We start from the raw sequence: 24,125 nt of genomic DNA, 5'->3' as shown, positions 1-24,125 counted from the left end.
AGAATGCAATGCAAATGAAAATTAAGCTAGAATGAGATGCAAAGTGGAGCTATGCTAAAACATGTATGAGAGTGTTACAATACCATTAGCAAGCTATGTGAGATTAAGCTACATGTAAAAATGAAAGGTAAGCTAAGGTAGAATGCCATGATGCCATGGATGAGAGAATGTAGACAAGAAATAGAAGTTCTCCACAAAGCTCCAAAGAAATCTGTTAGAAAACCTGCAGGATAACAATATTCAAAATGAGGATGGATCCTTTAGGGGGAAATCTCTCTCCCTTTTAAAGTCATACGGATAGTAGAGATCAATATGAAGATGGTGGATGATCAATGGTGGAATTCAAAAAGAGAAGTGATCCATGTGCACACACAAGTCAACCAATAGATTGTAAGTTGACTTGTCATATAAGACAAAAGTCACAAAGCCTTTTCTTTTAAATGCAAAATAGAAAAAGGACTTTATTTGTGCACTTTAAGTGGGTTAGAAGAATGAGGTATTTTATTTAATTAAAAGGGGACATGTTCTTTTAATCAAATAATCAACTTAGGATAACATAGTCAAACTATAGGTTATAATCAAATAAATTGATTATTAGCAATTTGGTCTAGATAAATGATTAAATTAGTTTAGCCAAAATGCTGAGAAGGGGGCTAATAGTCTAGATGACCATTTTTAGGTGATTACATATACTTGATATTGCTCATGTGCTTGATTGAAAAAATTTGCAAGTTTTGGATGGTCAAATCATGTTGGAACCAATATAGATCATGCAAAGAAGAACTATAAGTTTAAGAGGAAGAGAAATGAGGTAGGTAAAAGTCCTATGGGACCCCAATGATGAAACATCTTCTACCTAGGAGGACACTAAAATGATGAGAGCAACTCATCCACACTTGTTTGCTGACTTTGAGGAGAAAGTCAAAGCCTAGTGGGGGAGGGTGTCATGCCTGACCACTACTTCAGTTTTACTGCATTTTAAGACTTTGTGATTATAAGTTCTTTTCAGATGATTATGTTTTTATTTTAGAATTACTTTATTTTAAGCTTTGATAGAGACATTTATGAATCTAACAAACTTATGATGTAGTTAGAATTAATGCCTAATGTTTCTAGTTTTAATGAAATTGCTCTATATTTTCTTCAAGTAGAATATGAATGGAGAACATTTCTGAAAAGCTTTTAATGTAGCTCAGATTTTATGGTTATCACTTTCATATTTTTTTGTACATCAGCATATTGTTATGATTATCATGTTTATATTTTGTGCATAAGTATTAATGATAATACGCTGTTTAGTGATATTTGCAGAACTTAGGTATTTTCCTAATACTCTTTTCACATGTTATATATATATTTATACATATGTGTGTTGTATATTAAAAGGTCTATATATATATATGTATGTATGGAGTTTAAACCCGCAGTGGTTATTAGGTATGTGTTTTGCATATCATATTTTCAAAAAAAAAAACAAAGTTTTCTAACCTAAAACCCTAAATGGGTCTCGATGCTTTGAATGAGGTATTACATTGAAGTTTAATAGCCAAACATATATGGTGGTGGCAAGATGATTTCCATCTGTACTCATCATTGTGGAAGTGGTTCAGTTGCATTTAATGCTCATTTAAGAGGAATTATTACATTGAATTAGTCAGCCATTTTTGTATGCGTATGTTTGAGTTCTTGTTGTGTTTGGGTCGGGAATTTGGCCACATTTCTCTGTATGTTTTGCATCTGTGATGCTTATTGCTAAAATTCAGCATCATGGTAGATTTGGTCAATAGGGCTTTCATGCTTATGAAGCCATACATTGTTGGAATTCAGAGTATCATTCATTATCAGAGTTTTCAGTTTTGGAAGTCTAGTTTTGGTTTGGGGTTTTGGTAGTGAATTTGGTTGCTGGGCATCATTTTGAGTTTTCATATTCTAAAATTTGGAGGTAGGGGGCATTTCCTTACCTATTCCTTTACTTTTTTGGGTGTTAATTTTTGTTGAAGAATTGTAGAGGCTACAATATTTTTTTTATAATATGCTTGTCGATACCCAGGTATGGGTATAAGCAGGGTTCGGCATAAGTGTCGAGACCTATTTATATCCATGTTTGGATATGGGTTACATATATACATCTTTGTTTTGTGTATTTCTATTTGCTTTGGGGTTTAGATGGTTTCTATACTCTATTTTATTAAACTGTGGTCACTTGGGTATTTCAAATTCATGTATATTATTGTCATTCTGCCATTTAAATAGCTTGCAACAAAGATCACAATTATGTTATGAATTGAGCTATAGTTTTGGCTTGGATATTTTGTAAAAATAGTTTGTGCAATTACTTGTGTCGATTGTTTGCATAAACATAAGTGTTACCGAGTCGAATCCATATGGAATTGTGCTTTTGTTTTTATGAATCTGCATGGACCATAGGTATAGTTATATTATCAAATAAATTTTTATGAAGATAGGGCTCTGTCATTATTATACTGTATGTTTGTGTCTGTAGGTGTGAAGCCCAAATTCAACTTTTGAAATATGGATACGAGTGCATTGTTAGTTTGACCACTGTATATGATTTAAAAACAGAGGAATTAGAAGTCATATTTGGTGTTAGAGATGTTTGAATTTGAAAAAATTGATGATGGTTGAACAACTAAGTGAAATCATGACAGACATAACGTCAAACAGTTGGTATGAAACATAGACAATGTAGCATTAGCGATTATCAGTTTTATGTGAATGAGTTTTATATGTTGTCGATGGTTGTTTACTGTTGAAGTGTTATGTGGTTCGTATCCTTAACAGTAGTATAATGAAATTTCATAATAAATGGAAATTATATTGTTTACTGTTGTGTGACACTCTGTCAAACAGATATGAGGATAGTTTGGGCCATGTGGTAATTTTGAGCAACATTATAGTTTGTTTTCTTTTATAAATATAGAAGTTATTTTTAATAAAGAGTTTCAAATTTATATATAGTTGTGTTTAAGTTGTTTGAAAGGGTATGATGACTGTCGTGAATAGTAACCGAGAGCAATCTTATGTGAATGTTAATATGAAACTCGTTATAAATAGAGGAAACATAGAGATGACTTAATTTGGTTATTATAATATGAGGAAGATTGAGTTATAACTACTTGTTGTTTTGAGATATTATCCACAATTGAATATGACACCATTTAAAAAAAATAGAGGCATTGACAGTTGCTATTATTTCTATATTAATGTGGATATTTTATGAACAATTAGTATATGCTCTATAGTATTGATGAATTACATCCTTATTACTTTTGATTATTGGCATGATGAAAGTTACTATAAATTTTATGAATCACATTTTATATTGAACTCTAATATTATGTTTCATATGCTGATGTGAATATAATTGAATGGTGGCTTTTGTTATACAGTAGTATAACTGCAGTAGACACTTGAATATTAACAACTTTGTTAATGATCATTCATTAAAGTAATGGCTATATTTAGTTTCTATTATGTTAAATTTAGAGTATGAAGTGTTTTTATAGCATTTAAGGATCATTAGGAGATAAGATGTTTTGAAACAACATTCTTTTATTATAAAGATATATGTTTCTGTTCATAATTAAGATGTAAGTTGTTTTCAAGTATTGAAATAGAATATGATATTTGTTTAATGATAAAAAAAAAACAAGAGTATCATGTACATTTTGATTTGTTGTCTTGGTCAGTTCGAAGTTAACTATAGCTGGTTAGGTCAGCAGGGAATCAAATGTATAATATGAAGATTTTGTAAGTATTATTGAGCTCAGCTATAGTTCAATTGTATTTACGTGATCTTGATAATATAGGTTTTATTTTTGTTGTTATAATTATCTATATTTACCTTTGAACTTGGCAGAATAAGATGTGTTTCAGATCGATTAAAGGATATAGTATCATGTTGTAAATTGATTTATATTTGTTGCATGTACATTCTTAGTATATCTGTTTGATGTGTATTTTAGGAATAGTTGTAATGAACATATATCGGGGTGGCTGAATTTGGTTTATCCGATTTAGTTAATTAATTTAGTGATAACTTAAAATTGTATTGGGTGGGTTAGTTACATATAAAAGATAATTGGCCTTACCTATGACTTAAACTGATATGGTTAAGTACGAAGAACAAGGCATATCTCTATTCTGTCATTGACAAGTATAATAGAGATTACCGTTATGTGTTGACTATGGGCATATTATACATGGATGCAGAATCTTAGTGCCATAACGATGATAGCTTAGTATATATATGGTTCATTTATGGGTTATTCTTAGTGCGAGTTTAATTTTGCATTGTTAAGTAAATGTTTACTTCTTGCATATTAATTTGAAACTGCACTATGTTAAGTGGTTCAAATATCTGCATTATGGTTTATATATGTTTATTCTAACATGTATGCAGGTGGATTACGCTTTTTAACTCAGTGTGTACTGAGCCCCCTTGTTGTGTTGTATTGCATTTTTGTATGTTTTCCAGGTGCTTCGAGATTGTTTAGCAAGTAACCAAAGATGACTGTTGAAGTTACTTTCTTAACAACATTTAGGGTTCCTATGTTGGACATAGGTGTTTAGAAATGATGTTGTACTACATTATTGTACTGAACTCGATATGTATTAAGCATCTTTATGAAAACATATTTGGATGATATTATATTTCTTATTGAGGTTTTCAGATTGAGAATGATTCAATCTGTGTATTTGTACTTGTTTTAAGACGTTTTAAAAAAAAATTGTTGAGTTTATGGTATTTGTTCTTTGTTTTCTTATCTTTCGGTTATGCTTAGTTGAGCATTACATGCAAGGTATTGTAATTTCCAACCGACTAAGTTAATTTTTTGGGATATGAAAAGCATGTTGAAGATAAAGATTGATGAGTTGGATCATTTAATTCTAGAAGAGGACAGGATAATGACCTAAGATGTGGACTCCAAGAGAAGTTTCTAGTAAAGAATAGATAAATAGAATGGTGATTAGATACATTGAATTTGATGAATCAAATCATAAGCCTTAATAAATATGGTGTTGGTTAAGCAAAAAAGATCAAAATTTCCTATTTAAGGAGGTATATGTGTGTATGCATGTATATGAAGAGATATTTTGTGCATGAATTTCTAGAGAGTTGGAGCTATTACTGATGTTGTTGACTGGTGAATCTAAGTAGAAGGCTTAATTGAGTTGAGAAGAAGTGAAGGGTGATTTCTTGAAGAGTTGCCAAGCAAATCAAAGAGTGAGATGACAATGAAGGCCAAAAAGTGAGTCAGTACATGGGAGATGAACACAGATCTATACATGCAAAGTGAGTTGTACTTAATAGATCAAACTTGCTATTGCTTTCTAACCATTGTGAATAGTATTTGAAATCTTTTAATCAAGGTTGACCTAACAGTCATAAGGACATAACAGTCTATGTAAATCCTTTAAGTAGGTGACATTCTAATGGAATGTTTTAAAGTCCTCTAACAAGGTCACTCCTAATAGAGTGATTAAATCCTTTAACAAGGTCACATTTAATAGTGTGTATTGTAACCTTTAACGTGGTTGGCTCCTAACAAAGCTCACTTTAGAAGAGTAAAAATTGGTGACATGTTGTTGGTAGTTTTTCTCAAATTAGGTTTCCAAATTAAATCCTATTGTCAAACTTGTGTGGATGTTATTATGATGTTTTATCGATTAATGTATACATTTTGCAAGTCTATTATTTTAGAGTAGTGGACAACTAGGTAATGTTACTTAAAGTTTACAGTAGAGATTAAGCTACGAAAAGTTAAGATGTGAAATTATTTAAGTGTTTGTTTGTTCAATTGGTACATTTGGACCTTGGATAATTGATCCACCTCCCCCCCCCCCACACTTATTCTAAATATTCTAACACTAGTATGAGCTCAAATAAAGAAAAATTGGTTGAAGCCTTGACAAGAAAACCATATTAACTATTGGAGAAATTGGGAATATAGAAATTCCCTTGTTTCACTACACTAGTAGGTTTTTGTCAAATAAATGACTACATGACTAAAAATTTTAGTCACAAGACTAAAAATCTTGGTGATGTGACCAAAACTAATCAAATTCTAGTAATATTTTATAATTTGTAAGTATAAGTGACTAAATAAATGACTAATCAGGTTATTTGGTAACAACATAAGGTTAGATAAAGAGAAGTGACTATATAAATGATCAAATAAATGACTAAAATATTGTCACTAATAATTATTCACCTAAACAAATGAATAAATGAAAGATCAATGATTTTTTTTCATATTATTACACTGTTTAACTTTTTTTATAACTTTTATTTCTTACTGATGTAGTTTTCGTCCTATCAATATATAATTATCAATTAACTTCCTTGAATATCCTCTCAACTGATATTGAACGAGAAAAAAACTCAAAATCACACCAATCTACATCAAACTCCTCAAAACCATATCTATTCCATTTCAATTAATGGAGATCTATTTTTATAAACATTCAAAATATTACTTCATAAATCTAACATAATTAATGATATACAGTCTAACAACAATAAAAGATGGATAATATAATAAACTTATTTTTTTTTCATGAAGGTCCAAGTTTGTAAGCAAGGCTCCAAAAGAGACATAAATACTCCATGCCTTATAATGTTGGATTCTAGATAAGCTCATTTGCCACCATTTGTCTTTACCAATAAACCAAAGATCCATCGATAAATTTATTTATTTTCATTAATATAATTTTATTTAAAATAATATTTATAAATCTGAATGTCAATTTTTGATATTTATTTTTTGACAATTTTATAAATTTTGACTTTAGTATGTAATAATGTATTATTGGTTTTTTAAAAACTAGTTATCTAATTGTCTAATTGTTCATGTACTATAGCTCTTTAGACATGGGATTGTCAGCTTATCATATTAGGAAAACCTTGTCTTAAATATATGCTACTTAATGTGATTAAGTGTTCACCAATGAAAAAAGATGTAAGATTCCTTCATTTGTCTTAAGTTTTGTGGCTTCATAAGGAAAGAAACATTTAGTAGTCCCATTATTACCACTTCTATTTACTATGAGCCCCTTAAAAATCATCGCTTTCTCCTGCGCATCCTCAACTATGATGATTTCTTCTCCTTACTTTTGCCAAAGCTTAAAAAAAAAATATTCTATCTGTGCATCTAGATTTGGCACAAATTTTTTTGTCTTCTAAAGGACCGGTCTCTCAAATTCATCCAGTATTAACTTTTAAAGTTAGCCAAAAAACCAGTGAAGAAGAAAAAGACTATAGAATTAGGGCATCGAGATCAAGCATATATCCTCCAGAAATCACTTTCAACTACTAGAAGTATTCATCTCCTCAATCTAGCAGTTAAGTTTCTTTCTTTCCTTTACATCTTTTCACTATTTTCATATAATGTACTTGCACGATTTATGAGATATGTTTCTTATAACATTTATAGATCGAAAACCCCCAAAATAATATTAACCCATTTTCCTAGTAAAGATTCTTTCCATTTTTTGTTGATGTTTAAACCCTGAATATATTAGGTTTTTGAGCACGTTATAAATGAAAATCTTTAGCATTAGACATCCTTGTCAAAGCCCTTAGATTCTTGGTTTCATTTCAATAGATAAATTTTCAAAAGCTCTGATGATGAGTCAGAATTATAGCCTTTGTCTGGTTTTAACAGTTCTTTTCAAATTTTTTGTTTAATTAGAATAGTAATTATTTAGGGTCACGATTTGCAACTAAACCTAATTATATATCTTTGAGCATTCTTACAAGATAAAGCATCTGAAAAATAGAGAAGCTATTATCACATTTTAATTAATTATTTTTTTCCCTTTATTTGAATTTCCAAATCTAAATTCGCACATAAAAAAAAAAATTGTCTCTCAAAAGGAATTTTTACTTCTCCACCATTAACCTAGTTAATATTCATTTTGTGCTATTATTATTAGCTTGAAATACAAATAATAAACACTAAGTGGTCAGAGTCACTTTTACCCTTTTGCTGTTGGAAAATAGGGGACTCCAAAGATTTCCTGCTTTCTGTGCATAGTATGTCCAATAGATTTTTTACATCGATGGTGTTAGTTTTATATTTATAGATATATTTTATAATAGGTTTTTGTTCTATTTTTATGAAATTGTTCTTCATAATTTGTTTACATAATCGATGGTCACAGTATTCTTACTGTTGTATATTTCAACTTCATATGCTAGTGCCTGTATACTGTTTGACCTCTATTTCTAATCACTTGATTCTTTGAATACCTTTTCATATCTCCTTCATAAAACATCTAGTTTCTATCCCCATGCTATATGCATTTTCATAAATCCATAGTTGCTAATCACAGAGCTTTTGTAGTGATATCATCGACAGCTTCTGAACTAATCATTTGCAAATGTGTTTGTTGCTAATCACTATGCTCTATTTGTTGTCATTAATGGTCTCTTCATACGATATCCTTTAACATAGAAGGTAATGTATTTATTTTTTCATCATATTATATATCAATCTCCAATAGCACCACTTGAATATGAAAGACACACAAAATTCTACTCCTTAAGTCTAACCACTTAACAAAGCTTGGTTGTTTGGTATAAAAATTATTACTCTGATTTAGGTGTCAATTTATTTCATCTTTTGTAAGTATCTTGGACTTAATGGTAATGACTCATTATTATATTTTCATCAATCATCCTAACACTAGTACAAAAATAACAATATATTACTAAATAAACTACTAAAAATTGTAGATATGTGACTAATTTTGATCACATTACTAATGGTAGTTTATTGCCAGACATTTATCTCCCAACCAAATTTATGACTAAACTATTTTAATCATTGATTAGGTCATTTATATTTGTTACTTGGTAGTTTATTTGGTAATATATTTGGTAATTTTTTGGGTAGTATATATGGTAGTATATTTGGTAGCTGATATGGTAGTATATTTGGTAGTTTTTTGGGTAGTATATTAGGTAGTTTATTTGGTATTTTATTTGGTATTTCATTTAGTAGTTTATTTAATCATTAATTTAGTCATATTAGGGCACGATGGAATTGAACCATCATCCTCCTACTTATAAAGCAGGTGCTCTTCCATTGAGCTAGTACCCTTTAAAGATTAACGCAAAAAAATGAGTTATCTTCCCAACATTACATATACCATGATCATGGTCATTGTAACATGGTGTACTCTTCTCAAAGAACACAAATTTTAGTTATTATGAAAAACAACAATCTAAATCTTTATCAATAACAATGAACAACACTTTTAAATTCTTTTGTTCAAACATTTTAAAATTATATTTTATGTCAATTACACTTCTCTAAATTCTTGTAGTGGTAGACTTATAAAATATAATTTGGAGCACTTTGGCCACACATAAGTATTGTTTCTTGTGCTAACTTCTTAGAAAATATATAAATGATTATGCAATTTATGTCAAGCAGATAGAACTTTGTGGATAAAATTAGACATACAAACTCTAGATCTATAATAGGTTTGAGTTAATAAGCATGCTAGCCCTATCAATGACTGTGGTGTTAAGGATGCAAATTAAGACTATGAAAGATCAAACAAATTCATGATATGAAACATAAGAAGATAAACACAACTATCATTTAAACAATTTAGAAAAAGTATTAAAAAAAAATCAATCACAGAGAAATTAATATTAATATTTTGAATCATATTCTATGATCTATCATAAGGTTAAGATTGACTTAGAGAAGAGAATGTTGACAATAGAAAGTCATATCTGAAATGTTTATGTTTATAATGTTAACAATTCCATAAATAAGTCAGCAAAATTATTAAAATTGGCATCATGAGTTGTGCAAAATTTATAGTGTTAACATTTTTACTTTCCACAAATATTTCAATTCATTTTATTAGTATGATTAAATCTATTATTTTAAATTTTTACACTAAATGAAAATATTGTATATAATATTGGTAAATGTATTGATTCCTTGCATATATTGAGCTCTATCTACTACATTCTTAAAAAAAATTCCTCTAGCATCTATGAATAGATATATCCATAATGAAGACAAAAAAATTCTTAGATGAAAACCTAAGCATTAAAGCTTGAACCTTACCTCTCTTAACTTGTTAAGTTTTGAAAATTAAAAGGAACTTCTAATGGAATAGTACAGGTTACAAAACCTCTCTTAAAATTTACAAATTTAATAACTTGATAAAAATCAAAATCAAAATCCTTTTGGTATATTTCATCCAGTCATACAACTATTCTTTTCCAAATGAAGCTAGTCCTAAGTTATAATGTAATGCCTAAAAATCTTAATGTGAAAATATGCCTAAATATTTTTTTGATAATTAGATGTATATATATTAACACTAAGCATGGTTTACTTCTAATACAACACTTTATTTCCTATCTAACTTTTTAACAACCATTCAAAATATTATAAAATGAGAAACTATTTGAAGTTAATTATATGACATTAATTAATGAATAACTTTTGATTTGAAATTGTCATAAGAAAATACCATTTATTTAACATCCTAACTCTTGAAATAATAACTATAGCTTTCACTTTTACTCTCCTCATAATTATAACTATGTCTTTCACTTTTACTTTTAAAAATATATTATTATTATTTTACTTCGTAATCTAAACCTTTCAAATTTACAAATTTTAACTGGTCATTATCATAAGAATTATTATCCCTCAATCTTAAATTCTTTTTTCATATTTACAAAACTAATAAATAGTAAAAATCACCAACTATTGAAAAGTCATAATATGTATTTTAATATTATAGTGTTAGAAAAAGAAAGGTGTTATATTTATACTAACATTATAATTTGATTTCTTAAATTTAAGATAAATATGTAGAATAAATAATTTTATCATTATTTACTAAGTAAACTAAATTTTCAACTTATTCTTAAGGAAAACAATAACTTTATAAAAAAAGCATATATTATTATGACTTCATAAAAGATAGAATAAAGCAAAAGATAGATAATGATTGCTAGTTATTGAACAAAATAATTCTTTATTTAATATTACTCAAGGAAAAATCATTTATCAAAATAGAAACCTCTATATTATTATTTCTTTGTTGATTTTACATGATACAATATATAAATATGAGATTGTATCAAAATAGAAACATCTCTATTATTACTTCTTTGTTGATTTTACATGATACATATATAAAAATGATATTGTATAAATAGTAATAATCCTAATTTCATTTCAGAAGATAAATTATTATGCAAAAGAAGAAATAGAAACATTTCTATTACATTGTCTAAGATAAAATATATTAGGAATAATATTCATCATTGAAATTATTGAAATCATTGAAATATGGAATTTAATTGTAAAACTCTCTTTTGGCCTTTGTTATTTTTTTCTCCCAAGTTTACTACTATATTTTTGAATTACTATTATTTTAAATTTTTTTGAAACTATCAATTAATCTGGTTGGTAGAAATGTGATGGCATAATCAGGCTCAGATGAGTTCCACAATAATTATTTCAGTCATATGCTCACTTTTTTTTTTGTCTATGTTTTTGATATTCTTTTTTCTTGAACATTCCATGACTGTACCTTCACTGTGAGATTAAATATTCTTTATGCATATATCTAATCAATAATATCAAGACTGATGGCATATGTTTTCTATGTTTTTTCATAGTCTGGTGAGGGCATCTGTTGTTTATGCTTTAGGAACTCTTCTTATACTAGAACCAAGCCATGAGGAGATGGGTATTGTTATGATGAAGATGATGAAAGAAGTAAAGTAGAATAAGACATTGTAAAACATCTCCTTAAAGTACTATCTAATGGAAATCCACTTGTCAGGGCTGAACTTGCAATTGGTATTAGTAATTCCAACAATAAACATTGATGTTTTAGACATATTATTTTGAACTCGAAGCACATTCTAAAAAACTATTTTTTAAAAATAAATGTTATCTAAGAAATCATAGTGATTTAACTTATTGTACAGCCTTACCTTATCATGCTTTGTTTTTGGGAAAAACAAGTAGCTGAAATCATGGATTGAGACTATAATAATCTCCTTCCTCTGAACATACACATACAAACACAAGACACCATTTTCTCTTTCGAATACTATTGTAAATAAACATGTTTACCATCCATGAACTGGGATGGTTACGAGATTTTGAAGATGTATATTATGCCTCCTTGTTTAATCCTTCAACACTCACTCGGTATGTTCTCTATGTGTTAGAAATTTATCTATTTTTAGTGGCTTTTATGGTTGCCAGTTGTCTTTGAAATGATACTTAATTTTACTGTGTCCATGAGCACATTATTTACACAGATGTTCTGACATCTTTACACCCTGTAATATTGTCTTCCCCTACCTTTATCAGTATTTGAGGCTGTAGAGTCAAATGCTATTAGGAAATGCTTTTCCAGCAAAGACTGATAAGGTCAACATGTTCATGCCTCCATAATCTGAAACAAGTTTCTCACTTTTAGGAGTATATTACCTCTGATTCTCTGGTGCTGAATATGATATATATTGTTTGTTTTAAAATCATTGCTCAATCATCGTTCCATAAACAAACTATTTTTTGGCTTCTACATTCACTTCCCACCTTGGAATTCCACTTTCTTTATAACTCAATTCATTTCAAATTTTAACTGATTAGGGTCATGATGCACTACTGATGTATTTCATGGTTTTCCACTTCATCAAAATAATCATCTATAGGCATACAAATTGTGGAATTGGAGACTTGTGTCTTCTTAACTTTGAATTTTTCCTCAAATTTTTGTTCATATAACAGATTTCTTGATAGATTGGATTCCTCTTTACATTTTCATGTAGATATCAATGATACTGATTATAACTATTGCATTTATTTATGTAATCAATATCTTAGATGTGCTGCTAATACTGTGCTTGCTGCAGTTGACAATTTTGAGGATGAGTTCTTTTGTAGATGCTCTAAAATATCAATAATTGAATGTTTGTTTTTGTACTTCTGCTCAATACATTACCAAAATTTACCATGAAACTATATTTGTTCCTTGTGGCTGCAACCCTTATATCATCTTCAAGTTGTTTTTCACTGCAAGAATTGTTTGCTTTCAGACTGCAACCACTAAAGAATTTGCAGCTTTCAAACACTTCTGTACAACCATAGTCATAGTTTTGTTGATCTTGATTGGATTGTTGTGAAATAAATGAACTAAAAGTGACCTTTTTGTCAAATCCTCTCAAATATGTTTATCATATCATTCATACTTTTATGTCCAGAGACCTTTCTATACTCATGAAATCACACAACTAGATGTGTCTGTCATAGTTGTCTCATTCTCCATGATTCAATGCTTGAAGCATATTGTTTGAATATAAGTAGTCCTTTGCCAGGGTGCTTTGGGGCTCTAAAATTTTGCAAACATTTAGAATTCCATCAAATACCACTACCACTACTACTGACTGACCTAGCTGCTGCCGCTCCTGTTGGCTACTAATGTGAATATATGTAAGCCACCAGTAATACACTATGTATACAAGACCCTTTCTTGTTTCTCCGCTAAAAAAGATCATTAAAATTGGTGTTGAATGTGGTGTACGATAATCTCTTATTGCATAAGCCACATTAGATTTTACACAACTTGAAGATATTGTCAACTACTAATGTCTTTCATTGAAGTACAGTCAAGACCGTCCTCTTTAGGATGGTGGCAACATGAAAAATATATTAAGCTAAAACACCAATGTACTTTCAAGTAAAAGAGCAATTTGATAGAATGAAAAGAACAGTTTGTTAAATTTTAGAAGGAATTTTTTTTGTTGCTTATCCAGTTGTTTTCTGTAGTGCATATTTTTCTATTCCATATTTAATATATATATTTTTGTTTCATATCTAATTATTTATTCTGATGCATTTTTTAAAGCTATAATATAATAACATAAGAGTTATGGATATCCATTTTTTGTTGTTGTTTTCTTGTTCATAGGCATTGAGTCAAGCATGAGAAAATATGTGTTACAACCTTGTTCAGTGGTTAAAGGATAAACTACCAGAGCTTTTTTCTTTGAAGCACATCATTACAGTCACTGTGTGTTGAAATATTTTTCATCATTTTACAAAAAATTAAGTGAGTCATTGCAGCCTGGAAGTTAAGTTCAATTGGAGGCAATCTAATCAATATGTCTCTAAGTACAAATGACTCACAAGATTGCCTGACCTATAATTAAATATTATATATTTTAGTTTATTCAGTTAATATTCTACTTACAAATCAATTTCTTTGAGAAGCACAAACAATATTAAAAAAAATTATTACAAGCAATCCACAGATTAATCTATCAGCAATAAAGAGGAAACCTAGCATTCAAATTTTTTGGAGAGAATGCACCGAGATACCTGACAAGCTTCCACATCCCAAGGATTTCCTGACCATGAACTCCAATAATGATGCCAATGCATATCTCCAATAGGTTGATGATGTTGAGGGATTGGGCCACAATTCCAATGCAGACTCACAAATGCCTTGAATATTCTAAAATTCAAACAGAGATGTCAATATACACTCGACCAATGACCATGAACTTGATTTTGGAACTGTTCTGAATTCCAATCAAGGCATACAAAAAGACAAACTCAAGAGCGCAGTGTTTATATTTTATTTGTTTCATTGCTAATTCCAAAGATCCCTTAAATAATGCATAACTATACAAGTCTATTTATTGCTTTCAGAGAAGCAATGATGTGCCAAGTATTCAAGAGAATCATTATTTGAAAAGGGGATCTGTTGGGTTGGAATCTATTAGGGGTTTAATATAAAATATTTGAGCCATAGAAAAACAATTAGGAATAAAATGAAAGTTCATTTTTTATTTTCTTCCTACCATGTCCACTTGCAAAGTTTTGACCTATTAACATAGAAAAAATTAACTCGAAGCATGGAAAATACACAGAGCTTGAATGTTAAGAAGATATAGATGTAAATCAAAAGATATTTTTATTAAGTTCTAAAGAAACAAAACTTGAGAGACAATATTTTATTAAGATCTTACCAATCTCGCCCATAGCCTACCAGATCTGCATAGAAAAGCCTTTAAACTCTAGTAAAGTCATGACTTCCAAACCCTAGGTCATCGGCCAAAGCAGAGTTTTGGAGGGTAAAAATGAAACAAATACAAAGTGGGAGAGAATATGTTGACAAAGGAGACCATTTTTAGCTTCCCTATTTTTTTTTTTAATGAAATGTATTTGAAATAATATAAATAATATCAGTGTATTTTAAGTAATATTAGTGCATGCGATAAAGGCTTTATGCAAGTTGTATAGTTTTTTGTTGGGATATTTTGAATTAACGTTGAGAGGATATAAAGGTTATATAAGTAATGCTTAAATAATTATGAATCTATTTTAATCTTTAATAAGTAATAAAAATATATGCTTAAGGAATGTTAATTTAAATATATTTATTATTTAATAAATATTAATATTGATGTATATATTATTTATTTATATTTCTAAAATTAGAGAACATATTTTGAACAATGTTTCTAAGAGGCAATCTAAGAAACGTAGTTAATTGGAGTTCTTTAAAAATCATGTCTCAAATTTTATACACTAAAAAAAGGTAAAATATCTTTTTAGGTATATATACTCAAGTTACAAATGTAACCAAAAGATACCTTTTTAAACAATTTTTGAGATCTAAAGGAACACTTTAGATAAATTTAAGAAGGAAATTCTTCTTAATATAGAAAATATATTTGTTCTACCATAAAAAGAAAAACTAAATATCAAAAGGATATATATAATTCCTAAGATAACAGAAGCTCTTGTAGTTAGGTTGCACAAAAACTATCCTTAAACTAGAGTTTAAATGTTCCTAATTATTATAATATAATACAAAAATATTAATTGCATTATTTATAAAATAAAGAGAATGGAACAACATCTAGGATATTCTAAATAGTAAATCTAGATAAAAACGCCAAAGAAGATGTGTAAGTAGCTATTATGTGGCAGTGTTAACTATTATTGGGAACCTCCATGCGTATATGACAGTCAAAATTCTATTTTGAAGATAGATTGTTATATTAATGTATCATGCCATTGATTGAAGTGCATTTGTATTTTCCTAGTAAACTTTTATTTCTTTATTTGTTCAAATTTTAATGATCATATGTGTTATCCTTGAGCTTAATACATTGGATAAAAAAGAGTAATATAGATATTATTGTCAGCATGTGCCATCTCCATCCAATATAGTTAGAGATGAAATGCATCATCTGCCTTATAAATTTTGATATATTTTTTCCAAATGAATCTCCACGAGTCATATTGTAATATGAATATTGTTTGTAAATTATTTTATAATTAAATTATATTTATTAAAAAAATATTTTAAAAATATTTTCTTTCAAGGTTTAATATTTATTAAATGATGATTTTCATTATTTACAAAATACTAAAATATATTAAATATAATGATAATAAAATAACATTATATTTTAAGATGCCTAATTATTACATGGCATTAATGTGATTAAAACAATAATTTTATGCCAAGATTATATAGTACTTAATTAATAATTAATCTTTTTGATATTCAGAGATAGACTCAGAGTTTTCCTTTGAGTGCATGTATGATTTTTATTTTCTTCAAGAGTTGATCATAGATTTTGAGGAGTTTTGGTGCAAATTGGGGTGACTTTGATTTCATATTTAGTTCAATATTATTTGGGATGACATTTGAGGAATTTAACTTATAATAATGTATTGATAGGACAAAAAATTCATCAGTGAAAAGTAAAAGTTATTAAAAAAAAGGTTAAAAGAATGTATTAGTATGATAAAAATTTATTGATCATTCATTTATCATTTGTTTAGGTGGCTAATTATTAGTGACCAATTATTTAGTCACTTAGTTGATCATTTATTTAATCACTTGTCATTATCTAACCTTGTGATTATATATGATGACCAAATTAGTCATCTTACTTAGTCACTTATAAACTATACAACATTACTAGAATTTGATCACTTTTAGTCCTGTGACTAAAAATTTTACTCTTGTGACTAAAAGTTTTAGTCATGTAGTCATTTATTTGCCAAAATTCTACTAGTGTAAAAGTCTTTGACATGATCAATGAAAATAGTTTCATTAGAGGAATTCCAAGATTTGGGAGTGGGGCAAGAGTTGATTCACATCAAAATCTCAATTATCTATGGCATCATTTTACAAGGTTAGTTGGTGTAGCAATTGTTTCAATTGCCATAGCTGTTGGAGTTATCAATGTTGTGCTGTAGCAAAAATAAATGATAATAAGTTTAACAAACATGAGGAGGTTGAGCATGATTGGGAAGACTCATTGCCAATGTTCACATTATTGACAGGGGTCAAGCTAAAACCAGTCGTACTAAGAAAGGGGGCACAACTATGATGGACTACTCAGGTTAATAACCTATTATGACATTGTATTTATGCTAACTTATATAAAATCTTCAATCTTGTAAAACTAATTGTAGGATCAAAGTTTTGATATTCATAAAGACAACATAAAACTCCAATTTTTGTCATGCATTTAAGAATAAATTACAATGTCACAGAGTGAAACAACACAGAGTGCTCATGAAATGTACAGAGGTAGCTTCCCACTTCTTAAATCTTTTCATTTACTTTAAATTCTACATCTGATGGAAAATATTTTAAAATTTTATTGGAACATTTGAAAATGAGTAGATTCTGTCATGGTCATGGATATTAACCTCTAACGATAAAATGGATTTTTTTGGATTAAGTTATGTTTTGAATTGATTATGAGATTTTTATGTCAATGTCACATAATTTTTCTGGATTTTATGTAACACTACCACTATCCAAAAAACCAATTTAAAAAAAATTCCAAAAGCAAGTACAAAGTACACAATATTTTTTTTTATTTAACTCCTCTTATTACAAGTACAAGTACACAGATTGAACCATTCTCAAACTAAAAACCTCAAAATACATGAAAACATCATCCAACTATGATTCCATAAAGATTCTAAAACATATTGAGTTCAGTACAATAATGAAGTACAATCTCATCCTTAAATGCCTATGTCCAAATATGGACCCTACAAGCAAATGAATAATGATTCAGGAAGAACTTCATTAAGCATCTTTAGCTACTTATAAACTCGAAGCACCTGGAAACACATAGGAAGCAACACAAAACAAAAGAGGGTTCAGTACACACTGATTTGAATAGCGTAATCCACCTGCATGCATGCTAGACCAAACATATACATAACCATAATGCATATATCCATTTTACTACAACACAGTGCAGTTCCAAAATTAATATGCAAGAAGTAAACCTTTACTTATTATTGCAAAATTAAACTCGCACTAAGAATAACATGTAAATGAAACATATATATACTGAGGTGTCATTGTTATGGCACTAAGATACTGCATCCCTATATGGTATGCTCATAGTCAACACATAATGATTTTCTCTATTATACTTGTCAATGACAGAATAGAGATATGCCTTGTTCTCTGTACTTAACCATAAAGGTCTAAGTCATAGGTAAGGCCAACTATATTTTATATATATAATTAACCCACCCAATTCATTTTATAGTTATCACTGAATTAATTAACTGAATAAGATAAACCAAATTCAGCCACCCCGATATATGTTCATCACAACTATTCTTAAAATACACATCAAACAGATTTTCTAAGAATGTTCATGTTACAAATATAATTCAGTATTCAACATGTTACTACATCCTTTAATCTATTCGAACATATCTTAACATTGCCTATTTCCAAGGTAAATTTAGACTACTACAACAATGGAAACAAATATTATAATAATAGAACCCGTAAATACAATTAAATTAACATCTTAACTTAATGATATTTATTGATCTTAGTACTATAGTATTCATCCCTGCTGTCATAACAATCTTTACTTATCCTTAGAAATAGCTAAATAGTAAGATCAACTACAAAAGATACCTTTGTTTTGAAAAATGAATTCCATCAACATATTTCATAATTGAAACTTAAAATGAATCAACTTTCCATTTAAATAAAATCCAAAAAAAAACTCCGACTCTCATTAAAATAGAGTATAACCTTTAATATAAATAAATTCTTTTTGTGTTTCAACATTATGATTGAATTGTAATACAACATTCTAATACCATTGACAGTTTTCTTACAAGTTCAGATCCCATCATTGTTTGAACAGATGACCAATAACAACGTTGTCATTATGTTTTTGGCTATCCAATCAAAACAATATGACTTCTTTTCTAATCATAGTCAAATTTCTAAGTTTATAAAAACTGTTATTGTAGTATTCTAAGAAATTGTCAACTAAGACCATATTTTCCAAATATAAAAATGATCTCTTTTGACATTTACAACTCCATTATTCAACAATACTTGTTGATTCTCAAAATCTAATTTCTATTATTATTATTATTTTTTGTTCTGTCTTTTACAATACTATCCAATCTACTGTGAATAAAAGAATAAAATAAAAATATCCAAAGAATTGCTAATATTCAATTAAACAAAATCTACTGTTTTATCAAAGTGAATTGATTATCAACTTATTATCATCTATTCTCAAAAATTCACAGTCAACTTGGGGTTTTCCCATTATCATACGACAATCATTTATGAATGTAAATCATTTTCTATCTTATCTAATATAGATAATGTTCGGCTGTCAGTTCATGATTCAAGAACAAAGAAACACTACAGATAAGCTATTACGACAGTAAGTTCAAACAATTAAATCGATAGTTTCTTGCATCTATCACAACCAAATCACAAGTTTCCTTATTATAGAGATAATCTATAAATCTTAATTTAAAATTTCATATATTGAATGAGATTGAATTGTTCATCAAAACCCAAGAACTTGCAATATATGCCAACTGTTTATCAAAATAACAACGATAAGTCCTTACTACTGATTGCCAACTTTCTATGAATTAATGCAACCAAAAATTGATACTATGCTGTTAGCCATCATAAGTATGGATTATGACAATCAAAAGATTGAAAACTTAAGATATTCCAAATTTTCCAAATCTGACATCTCTATGTTGCCCCCTATACTTTACTTCACATAAACTGTTTGACAAAAATACTACACCTCGAATTTCATAGACATCCCTTTCAAATTAAATCTTAACCCTCGGTCAAGAAAGGTTATACATTCACAAGTATACATCATACAACGAAACTCAAAATATAGCACCATACCTTACATTTAAGTATGGATACATATAGACTTGTGAGATACATATAACCCAACTTCACATTTACCCATGCTTAAGTGTTAGATACTCAACATATCACTGTTAATCTGTAATTAAACAAACATATTGAAATACATGCAGATATAAAGAGAGGGAGATTAGGGTAAGAAATTGCCCCTACTTGAGAAATAGTAGAGGGTAATTGCTTAGCTCCAAGAACTTCAACAACTCATCAAGAAAGCCAAAGCCCAAAATAAATACCACACTTCCAAAATGCAGAGACCCAAATACTGGCTTGCAATGGTGGATACGATGATCAACAACATAATCCAAGAGAAGTTTATCAAAATAACTGGCTGAGAGCAATACCACAATGCTCGGCCTTAAAAAATCAAGATAATTTTCAACAAATTCCTCCAAGAACCCGATTACACAACATCAAGGGTTACAAATGTTCTTCAATTAGAGCAATGCGGCCAAATTTCTGGCCCTTACTCAATAGATAACCCAACTATCAACATGAAATGGCCAACTATACTAACAATGCCATAAAATGCCATAACTTCTGCATTCAGTGATCTTTCATTCAAAACAGGGCCGTGTATACGGCAAGTCCACTACCTTTGCCATATTTTGGCTAAGAGAAAAGCAAATATCCCTTTGATAAATAAGCATGTGAATCCCATTAGGTTTGTGTTATTCAAACCTGATTTCAAACATCTATAAAACCATATGATATGACCTAATCCACTAAAACAAAAGAATGTATAAATATATATGCAAGTTACTCTTCTAAGATAAAATTACAAAAATATAAGATGAATACCCCCACCTTTTTCATAAGTCACCAATAATTTAAACCCAAGGTTATAATCCCCAAACAATATCAATTGAATGATTGCTCAGTAGTAACAGAAAAAGATGAATAAGAATATATATATGTTTCCTTAAGCTGGTAACATTAAATAGAACTTAAAAATAAAAAAACAATTATACCTAGGTAAAGAAAATTCATATATAATAACCTAAATATAACATTGGCCAATAAATAGCTCGCAATGTTGACAAATTTGTTTCATCAAAACAACTGAAATATACTTTCCAATATTAATCCAAAAGTATAGTGCATCATAAAATTAGAGAATTCAAATATAGAATCCTGAAATCAGCTAAATGTTCAGACATAAAACACATGTCCCAAGGAAATTATCACCAAGTTCAATAGATGAAATAAACATAATATCAGAGAAAAAACTTATAACCACAATTTCCTAATATGCAGCAAGACCGGAGAATTGGTCAAGCATGACATCCTTCCCCACTAGGATTTGACTTTCTCCTGGAAGTTAGCAAACAAGTGCGGATGCGCTACTCTCATCTTTTCAGTGTCCTCCTAGGTAGCAGATGTTTCACCATTGGGGTCCCATAGGACCTTTACCTGATTTATTTCTCTTCCTCTTAAACTCAAAGTTCTGCTTTGCATGATCTATACTAGTTCCAACATGATTTGACCATCCAAAATCTGCAAATTTTGTCCAATCAAGCACGTGAGAAATATCAGATATATACTTACGTAATACTGAAATATGAAATACATTATGTACACGTGAAACACTCGGTGGCAAGGCAAGTTTGTAGGCAACAGGTCCAATCCATTCCAAAATTTCAAACAGACCTACAAAATGTGGTGCTAACTTGGATCCCTTTCCATGACGAATTGGACTCTTATGCGGCATTACCTGGAAAAAAATTTCTCACCAACCAAGAATTGACGATCAATCCTATGCTTATCAACATATTTCTTTTGTCAGTCCTGAGTAGTAATAAGGTGTTCTCAGATCCTCTTCACTTGCTGCTCCAAATCTTGCAACATATCAGGTCCTAAAAGAATCTTGTCATCCAAAAAGTCCTAACTAAGAGGTGTCCTACAAGGTCTACCATACAATGCTTGGAATGGTGCCATACCTATGGAACTGTGATATCCATTATTATACGTGAATTCTACCAAATGTAGATAGTCCTCCCACTTATTCTGTCTGCCCATTACGTACATCCTAAGTATGTCTTCTAGAATTTGGTTGACACGTTCAATTTGTCTGTCTATTTCTGGATGATAAGCTGAACTGAAATTCAGCTAAGTACCTAACTCTTGTTGCATGGATCTCCAAAGAGATGAAGTAAACACTAGATCCCTATCAAAAATAATCTTTTTAGGAATTCTATGTAGCTTAACTATCTGTTCCATATATACTTTGGCAATCATTGTTGCATTATAGGATGATCTAACCAAAACAAAATGAGAAACTTTCAAAAAATGATCTACTACCACCATAATAGCATCCTGCCTACGAGTTGTAATAGGAAATCTAGTTATAAAATCTATAAAAATGGTGTCCCATTTCCATTCTGGAATACTATGTGGCTATAATAGTCTCGCAGGGTGCTGATGTTCAGCTTTAACTCACTGACACTCCAAACATCGAGCCACAAAATTTGCTATGTCTCTTTTCATTCCAGGCCAATAATCATGCTGCTTAAGGTTAGCAAGAATTTTCTTGACACCTGGATGAGCTGAATATGGTGCTTTGTGAGCCTCCAACATAACTAGATTTCTCAAATCACCCAACTCGGGAACGTACACACTCCCTTTATACAGCAACAAACCTTCAGGATTCATTGAATACCCCAAAAAATGCCCTTCTAAGATGCTGCCGCTATCAATAACAACCTTAACATCCTGAAACCAATGATCTACAAAAAGATTTTGAAGAATCTTATCTCTAAGATCCACTTTTAAGATCAAAGAAGATAATTCATGTCGCCTTCTGCTAAGTGCATCAGCAACCACATTCTCCTTCCCTTGCACATACTTAATCTCAAAGTCATATTCACATAGGAACTCCATCCATCTTCGCTGCCTAGCGTTGAGGTCTAGTTGTGTGAAAAGATACTAAAGGCTTCGATGGTCAGAATGTAACTGAAAATGTTGACCCAGAAGAAAATGCTGCCACTTAGTCAAAGCATGCATAATTGTAGCAAGTTCGAGATCATGAGTAGGGTAATTCACCTCATGAATCTTTAGTTTTTTGGATTCATAAGCAATAACACATCCATCCTACAACAGCATTGCCCCTATGCCATCCAAAGATGCATCAGTGCAAACCACGAACTCCTTAGTAGAATCTGGAATTGCTAGAACTAGTGCACTGGTCAAACATTCCTGTAGTTTCTGAAATGCTACCTCACACTCTTCTATCCACACAAATTTCTTCCCTTTTCTCTGAAGGGATGTGATTGGATGCACTATTTTGGAGATGTTTGACAAAAATCTACGATAATAGCTTGCTAAACCCATGAAACTTTGAACCTCAAACACATTCATAGGTGCTGGCCAATCAACAATAGCCCGAATCTTGGATGGATCTACAAAAATTCCATCACCTAAAATGATATGTCCTAAGTAGAAAATCTTCGATCTGAAGAATTCACACTTCTCAAGATTGGCATACAGTCTGTTCCTACAAAGACATTCCAAAACTTGCCCTAAGTGTTGCTCATGCTCCCCAATAGAGTTAGAATACACCAAAATGTCATCCAAAAATACCACAATGAACTTGTCAAGGTAAGTTCTAAACACACCATTCATTAGGCTCATGAAGACAGAAGGTGCATTTGTCAACCCAAAAGTTACTACTGTGAATTTATAGTATCCATACCTGGTGCAAAAAGTTGTCTTATGAATATCAGCTTCTTGGATTCTAAGTTGATGATACTTGGATTTCATATCAATCTTTGAAAAGACTCAAGCACCCTTGACCTGGTCAAACAAATCATCAATTCTTGGCAAAGGAT

General features: G+C 29.8%; 1 non-coding gene across 1 annotated transcript; it reads right to left on the bottom strand.

Moving 5' to 3' along the window:
- Positions 1-9,056: 9,056 nt before the first annotated feature.
- On the bottom strand, positions 9,057-9,128 carry TRNAI-UAU (transfer RNA isoleucine (anticodon UAU)). The gene has a single exon. It is a non-coding gene; the product is annotated as a tRNA-Ile (tRNA).
- Positions 9,129-24,125: the final 14,997 nt, after the last annotated feature.

Source organism: Cupressus sempervirens, chromosome 5 (genome assembly GCF_028749045.1).
Source record: "Cupressus sempervirens isolate cs-2001-9-10 chromosome 5, ASM2874904v1, whole genome shotgun sequence".
NCBI classification, from domain to species: Eukaryota; Viridiplantae; Streptophyta; class Pinopsida; order Cupressales; family Cupressaceae; genus Cupressus; species Cupressus sempervirens.
The sequence above is the reverse complement of the archived record's forward strand: the minus strand, read 5'-3'. Positions and strand labels throughout refer to the sequence as shown.